This window comes from Octopus bimaculoides, chromosome 22 (genome assembly GCF_001194135.2).
Source record: "Octopus bimaculoides isolate UCB-OBI-ISO-001 chromosome 22, ASM119413v2, whole genome shotgun sequence".
Taxonomy (NCBI): domain Eukaryota; kingdom Metazoa; phylum Mollusca; class Cephalopoda; order Octopoda; family Octopodidae; genus Octopus; species Octopus bimaculoides.
The window spans coordinates 23,046,561-23,054,996 of NC_069002.1; the positions used below are offsets into that span (position 1 = coordinate 23,046,561).

The window sequence follows — 8,436 nt, forward strand, 5'->3', positions numbered from 1 at the left end:
ACATGTATATGTGTGTATATACACACACATATATATATCTATCTATCTATGTATATATATATGTATATATATATATATATATATATATATATATGTATGTATGTATGTATGTATGTATGTATGTATGTATGTATGTATGTACAGTTGTCGATAAATTTCATTTGTAACTTCTAGTTGCACCAAAGCTCATTAATATAATTATTATTAATTTATAAAAACACATCTTGCTGAAAGTAATTGAAAGGATTTCTTAAACTTTAGCAAAACCATGACTTTTTAATGACAGGATATAATTAATTAATGGAATAATAATAATAATAATAATCTCAAATTTTGGCAGAAGGTCAGCAATTTTTTTTTTTTTTAGTGGGGTGTAAGTTGATTACATTGACCCCAAGAGGATGATTATTATAGCCTGTGCTCAGGTGCACTGCAACTCTTTGGTGTTGATCCATGAATGTAACAGATACGAAGGTACATATTGTGCGAAGGCCCTGAGGGTAATCAAGAATAGAACGAACTTTAAACTTGCCATTAATGGATGTAACTTAAGTGCAATAAGGCATTTAACCATTTTCAATTTTGTTACTTTAGCAACCCCACCACATTTAGATCATAAAAAAACCAAAAAAAACGTGTATATAAGAAATTTTTAAAATGAATAAAATAAAGATATTTTTAAAATGTTTAAATTGGAAAAAAAACACCATCCAAGCTGTGTATGAAATGAAAGAATTCTAACCAAAAGGAAGAATATAATTGTATAATAACTGTTTTACTTGAGTTATTATTGTTTAGGTCCCCAGGACTGTTCTGATCATATAAAACCTATGAGCACAGTCATTCCGTCTGTGACCATCCAGACTTTTGGAGTATATACAACTATAAAATGTGTCGCTTTTTTAAAGACTGTAGGCTGTGATTTGAGGGATACTTAGCAGTTATTTCTAGCTGGGTCACTGACTGTATTCAGACTTCTTTTTTTGTTTCTATTTTATGTCAGTTATATATTTCTATTTGACACAGCATTCCTGTTTTTTTTGGTGGAGGTGAGGACATTTAAGCATTGACAGTAAAATGATTGAAGAATTTGGAGTGAAAAGAGAAACTCCTTAGATTCATTGTTAGTAAATTGGCTGGAAGAATTTAGAGTGGAAACGAGGACCATTGCTGCTTTTTTAATGAGGTTGTCAGAAGTGAAAGTGAAAATAAGGATCTTAGATTAACTGTCAACAAAGGGTTAGGAAGGACTTGCAGTAGAAAGAGAAACCCATAGACTTATTGTCAAGAAAGGGTTAAAGAGACTTGGAGTGAAAATAGGGGCCTTTGGAGCCAAAATGGACACCTAGATTTTTTTATTGGTCAGGAAACTAGTTATAAAAACTTGGGATTAAAAGAAAGACTGCACTGTCATTGGAAAAGAAGTTGGAGAATAAACTGAGACACTTGATGCATATCAGTGCGGTAGTTAGAAATTTGGGGTAAAAACAGGGAGCCAAAAGTTATTGACAGTATAATAGAAAAATTTGGAGTGAAAATGAAGGCCTACTTTTAATGTAAGGAAATTAGTTAGAAGAACTTGGAGTGAATAGAGACCCTTACACTCTTTAGCAGTAAAGTAAAAGAATTTGGATTGAAAATGGAAACTCCTACTTCTTTTGTCAGGGAACTGATTTGAAAAAATCAGGGTTAAAAGACAGACATATAGAGTCATTAGATGTGAAGTAGAAGAACCATGGTTGGTGTGAAAACAGAGCGCCCTGGATTTCTTATTGATGAAGGCTTTAGAAGAAATTTAGTGTAAAGAAGGACCCTTAAACTCATTGGCAACAAAGTAGAGGAATTTGGAGAATTTGGAGTGACAATAAGGACTCCTAGGTATTTTGTCTAGAAACTAGTTAGAAGAACTTGGAGTTAAAAGCAGAACCCCTAAGGTGAAGTAAGAACTGAGAGTGAGAACAGGGATCCTTGATTGGTAGCAAACTAGTTAGAAAAACTTGGGGGTTAAAAGAAACCTTTGTGGTCATTAGCAGTGAAATAATTATGACTTGGTATGAAATCAAGAACTGTGGATGCATAATCAGTGAGGTTTTAAGAACTTGGAGTCCAAATATTAACTCTTCTACATGTTAGCAGCAAAGGAGTCAGAAGTTGGTGTGAAAACAGTGACCACTGTGTTATTGTTAGTAAAGTATTTAGAAGGATTTACAGTGAAAAGAGGGCCTTCTTGATTTAATTTGTTCAGAATGAGTATTTACAAGGGCCCCTCTTCAATGAAGTAGTATCCCAATGATAAAGAACCATAAATTTATAGTGAAAAGGGTATAGAAAGTTGTCTCATTGACTATAAATGCCTGTTGTTTATTTTTTTTTACCCCTGAAAGATGAAATACAAAGTTGGTTCTAGTACGATTTGAACTTGGATCATGAAGTGACAAAAGTTTAAAGGCAAAAAAAAAAAAAAATTAAACAAAAAAATAAAACTATTTCCGTGACGAACGGTCTTGTCAGAAAATTAAGAAACTTGTGCGATGCTGATAAGTGGAGAAGCGTGGCAAATAGGATGATGACAAACGTTAATAATAACCATTTTGATAGTAATAATAGTAATAATAATAGTGATAGTGGTAATGACCTTGAAGTTAGCTGGAAACATTACAGAAGAGATTTACTCACACCAGGAACAAGAAAACAAAAAAAATAACAAAGAAAAGAAAAGTAAATGTGAAAAATACTTACTTTTAGAATTAGTTGTCACACTGTGTATATATTTATATATGTGTATATAGATATACATATACATATATATACATATATATGTGCGTGTATTGTTATATGTGCGCGAACATGTATATATATATATGTGAACACACATATATATACATGTATGTATGTATATGTATGTATGTGTATAAGTGTGTTTATGTATGTGTTTATATTTCAAACAGGTGAGAAGTCTTGTTGATTTTTTTTCTTTCCAAAAATGAAACAAACAACCCAATAAAAAGTAAAATAAAGGTGAATGAAGAAAATTGTTGATTTGTGGAAGGTCTTATATATATATATATATCCAGTTTTTGACGAGCAGAGGAACTGGTTCTGGTTGTAGTACTCTTCGTCTTGTGGTTACCGTTGTGATGTTTATCTTGGTAGCAGCAGAAGACCTGCAGTAGTAGTAGTAGTAGTAGTAGTAGTAGTAGTAGTAGTATTAGTATTAGTAGTAGTAGTTGTAGTAGTAGTTGTAGTAGCAGCAGCAATTGCAGCAGCAGCAGCAGTAGTAAAACTAGTAGTTGTAGTAGTATTTGTAGTTGTAGTAGTAGTAGTAGTAGTACTACTACTAGTAGTAGTGGTGGTGGTAGTAGTAGTGGCAGAAATTGATTAAATTTTTGTTGGACTTCAATTTTTTTTATTCTTCTTCTTTGTGCTATTAAAAGTTGAATGTCGAAGCATCTTCGATCAGTAATTCTGTTACCCTCCCTCCCCCCTCTCTCCCTATATATATGTGTGTGTGTGTGTGTGTGTGTGTGTGTGTGTGTGTATGTATATATATATATATATCGCACTTTGTCAGTTACACTGATGAGGGTTCCAGCTGATCCAGTCAACAGAACAGCCTGCTTGTGAAATTTACGGACAAGTGGCTAAGTACTCCACAGACATGTGTTCCCTTAACATAGTTCTCAGGGAGATTCAGTGACACAGAGTGTGACAAGGCTGTCCCTTTGAAATACAGGTACAACTCATTTTTGACAGGTGAGTGGACTGGAGCGATATGAAATGAAGTGTCTTGCTCAAGGACATGACATGCTGCCTGCAATTGAACTCACAACCTTACAACCATGAGCTGAATATCCTAACCTTAAGGCTATGGGCATTCACTATATCTATCTATCTGTCCGTCTGTCTGTCTGTCTGTCTGTCTATCTGTCTATCTGTCTGTTTGTCTGTCTGTCTGTCTATCTGTCTATCTCTCTATCTGTCTGTCTATCTGTCTGTTTGTCTGTCTGTCTCTATTTATCTATCTATTTGTCTCTCTCCCTCTCTATCTCTCTCTTTCTTTCTTTCTCTCTCTCTCTCTCTCTCTCTCTCTCTCTCTCTCTCTGTATATATATATATATATATATATATATAATATGATGTAATATTAAGAAGAGACAATATAATTGACACAAATTTATAAAGTTTTTTCTTTATCGCTGTTGTTCTTTAGAAATTTCTGTTTGTGACTGTCACCCCATCCCAGACAACATGGTTCTACAGAATCCTTTTCTTATTCTTCGTTTACACTTCACTTCTCAAAGATTCTCTCTGTCTTTCTTCTCTATTTTTGTTCTTTTTAATCCCCTTTTCTACCTCACAGCAGCTAACTTTGCTGAACTTTCAGTAAATATCTCCATCCCAACTTCTCTTTTGTGTATATCTACCCCACTGTGTGTGTGTGTTTGTTCTTTGGCTACCAGGTAGAAAGACAGGTAGCCCAGTGAACACTCTTAGTCATTCTCAATTAAGTAGATTTATATCTAATGACAGGTGCTCCATTAGTGACCATCTCATCTAATTTTTCCATATCTAAAGTTACTTTCCAACGTTTTCGTTTTTTAAGACAGTGAGGTGAAATTTCAAATATATTTGGCTATTATTTCTAGCAAACTGATTGACTGCTTAGTGGCTCTTTGGAAGTTAACCAATATATACACGTACATATGCATCTGTGCATGCACATATGCACATGCACACACTTATATGTAATTGTATACCTGTACATACATAAATGTGTATGTATACCAATAATGTAATGTGTTTATAGCTTTATATATGTGTGTGTGTTTGTGCATATATAAGGTGATGGTAGGATAAAGTGTGTGTGTGTGTTATTGCTTTCTTATTTTCTTTGCATTTGGTTTGTGGATGAAAAAACCAGCAGGGTGTGTAGTAGCATTCATTTATTTCCAGATTGAAATTTTACCAGTTGACCTGCACATGTCATTAACATGCTTGCATATAATCGTAGAGTCACTTGTTTGTGCGTGCACATATTTACTCAAGTATGTATGTGTTTGTACATGCACACGCACACGTGGATGTGTGTGTATATGTACTGCTGATCTACGCGTGTGTCTCTTTACTTTATACTGTAGTCTGTGTGTGTGTGTGTGTGTGTGTGTGTGTGTGTGATACTGATCTATGTGTGTGCCTCTCTACTTTATACAGGGGTCCAAGTGTGTGTGTGTGCATGCGCGCAGCTATGTGCAGTTTCCACTGTTGCATTCATCTGCTGCTACCTGGCACTAGCAGTTTTGTCTTGTAATAAATTTCTCTTGCAAAGAAAGATTCCCTCATAAGAATCTAATGGATTCGGTTGTTGGCGGCAACAGTGGAAGCGGAGATCATTGGAGACCGGTTGATGTGGCACTTGTTGCTGCTGTCGATGCTGCTGCTGCTGTTGTCATTGTTGGCATTGCTGCTGCTTTTGTTGTTGGTGCTGTTGTCATTGTTGTTGTTGTTGCTGCTGCTGCTGTTTGTTTTTGGTGCTTTGCTTGATGGTGCTGCTGTTGTTATTGTTGGCGTTGCTGCTGCCGTTGTTGTTGGTGCTGTTGTTGTTGTTGTTGTTGTTACAGTGTAATAGCAGTACATTCTGTAGTAATATTTAAGTGTTTCATTAATGGTGGTGGTCGTGGTGGTGTTGGCTGTAGTGACAGTGGTAGTGCTGTTGCTCTGTGTTGTTGATGATGGTAGCACCAGTTGTTTACGATTGGTTTTGATAGTGGTGGTTATGGTGGTGATGATGATGACGATGGTGGTGGCGGCAGTTGTGGGCAGTAATGGTAGTGATGGTGGTGGTGATGGTGGTGATGATGATGATGGTGGTGGTTATGGGCGGTAATGGTGGTAGTGGTGGTGGTGGTGATTGTGGGCGGTAATGTTGGTGGTGGTGGTTGTGGATTGTGATGGTGGTGGTGGTGGATTTGTGTTTAGTTCCTAATGACAGTGGTGGTCATACAATGACAGTGGTTGTTGTTGTTGTCATTGCTATTTTGCTTTTGTCTTCATATTATTGAAGTCTGTGGTGGTGGGCATTGATGGCGTAAAGGAACAGTGAGGGATAATTTCAGTGCGGGGGAGGTATTGAAGTGGTAGGGCTGGTGGGAGTCATAAGCATCTCAAAATGCTGGGTGTTGTTGTTGTTTTTTAGCCCCAGGTCAGCCTTGATCAAGTCAACCTTATAATTAAAGTGATTCCAACCCTCAGCATTCCCAGGATTTACATAAAAATCTCCCTCATCTTATATGTCCTTCTTTTTTAAGCATAACATATTGAGATTTGACTGCTATTTCCAGCAGCTCCAGTGACTCTATAGAGGTACCTCACTGGCTGGTGGTGGTGCAGGTGGTAGTGATAGTGTTTGTTGTGTTGGTGGTGGTGGGGTTGTAACAGTAGTAGTAGTAGTATTGGTGGTGGTGGTAGTAGTAAAAGTAGTAGTACTATTGTGGTGATAGTGCTAGTAGTAGTAGTAACGGTGGTGGTGGTGGTAGTGGTCATTGATGTTGAGCCCCAGGTCAGACCTATAGTGGAACACATTCCATCCTTGATCTTCCTCTCTCTTATTCTTTTATTCTGTCATAGTGTATCTAGGAATACATTATCCAGTGTGTTCCTTTAGAAATACTGTAGTGTATGTGTGTTTGTGTGTGTGTGTGTGTGTGATTTAAAGAAGATTTGACTGCATTTTCTAGCAGATCGGATGACCTTGTAGAGACTTCATCATGAAGTGGTAGCTGTTAGGAAATTGTTGTATAGGTAGTAGTTGCGTTGTAGTGTTAGCGTTTGAGGTTAAGGTAGTAGTGTTGATGTTGGTCTTGGGGGTGGCAAAGTTAGTGATGGTTGTAGGATCAAATCCCTCAGAGGTTCAACACTGCCCTACGGTACCAGGGTACCTTTTGCAGAGTGCCCCCCCTCTGTCCCAAGCATTCAGTTTAGATCTCCAGTTTGAGGAGTATACCTTCCACCCTTATACCTCATCATTCCTCCTCATCCCTTTCCCACTCCCCCATCCATCTCCCAACCTAATCCATCCTTCCTCACCTTCCCCACCCCTCCTCCACCTTCCCCACCCTCCTCCGCCTTCCCCACCCCTTCTCCACCTTCCCCATCCATCCCCATCACCTATCCCTTCGCCCTCCCTCACTCACCTTCTACCTTCATCTCCCCTACCCCTTCTCCATCCCCCTCATCCATTCCCCATTCACACCCCTTGTTCCCTATCCTTTCCCCACCTTCCTCCACCTTCCCACATTCCTATCCCTCCACTATCCCTTCCCCATCCCTTCTCCATCCACAAATCCCCCATCCTCATCACTCCCCATCTTTTTGCCCTACACTCCATCCTTTCCCCCTCTCCCCGATAGTCTCAGAGACCCTACTAAGGGCCGTGGGTAATACAATACTTTCTCTCCTGACTAAAATATATAAAAGTAATTACAGGTGTTTATTGAGAGGAGTATTTAATTTCCTTTATTGCGTATATAAAAAAAGGAAGCCCCTGTAAGACTTGCATGTGTGTGTGTGTGTGTGTGTGTGTGCGTGTGTGAGACCTCCTCATCGTGGAAGGTGAGGAAGAATGGTTATTTCTGCCCCCCCCCTACAAACATCAGATGTGCCACACCTAGACATACAGATGCACTCAGATATTTTAAAGACAATAATGAGGAAGAGAAGGAAAATATGTATTTAGTCTGGGAGGCTTTGATCTGATTGGCTGGTTCCCTTTCTGACAGACTGATGGACAAAGCGGGAGAAAGAGAGAGAGAGAGAGAGAGAGAGAGAGAAGGGGAGAGGAAGAGAAGGGGGAGATGATGGTGGGAGAGAAAATGCTTGGAAGATCTCACTCCCTCCTTTCGTTAGCATCACCATCACCATCATCATCTCCCCCAACTCCATTGCAGTGACCACCACCATCACCATCGTCACCTCCGCCACACCAAATTGCCGTTGCTGCTGCTGCTGCCGTCAGTGTCGTAGTAGAAATCCTGTTATTGATTTGATCCTCTTCGTTCCAGTTGTTGTTGTTGTGGTTGTTGAGCATATTTCACTTTGATCTTCTACAGAATCAACTTGTTTTTTTAATGGTCTCACAATTTTTCACTACAAAATCCTGCCTGTGTTTGTTTGTGTTTGTTTGTGTTTGTTTGTGTTGAGAAGGAAATGGTAGGGAGAGCCTTGCAATCTCTCTGAGGAATGGTGGAGTGTGATGCTATCAAATATAAACCAGTAATACGACCCAACAGACCGTTTGTGTGTGTGTGTGTGTGTGTGTTTGTGTATATCTATCTATCTATCTATCTATCTATCTATCTATCTATCTATCTATCTATCTATCTATCTATCTATCTATCTATCTATCTATCTATCTATCTATCTATCTATCTATCTATCTAT

The 8,436-nt window shown here is 38.2% G+C and overlaps 2 protein-coding genes across 3 annotated transcripts in view; one reads left to right on the top strand and one right to left on the bottom strand.

Moving 5' to 3' along the window:
- LOC106880758 (octopamine receptor 2) overlaps positions 1 to 3,483 on the bottom strand; it is a 95,960-nt gene extending 92,477 nt beyond the window's left edge. Inside the window, exon 1 of the mRNA XM_014930856.2 lies at positions 2,740 to 3,483. The gene's annotated coding sequence lies outside the window, so the exon portion shown is untranslated. The remainder of the gene's footprint in view (positions 1 to 2,739) is intronic.
- The window catches only part of LOC106880957 (phosphatidylinositide phosphatase SAC2), a 538,096-nt gene that overhangs the window by 332,852 nt on the left and 196,808 nt on the right, over positions 1 to 8,436 (top strand). The window lies entirely within an intron of this gene.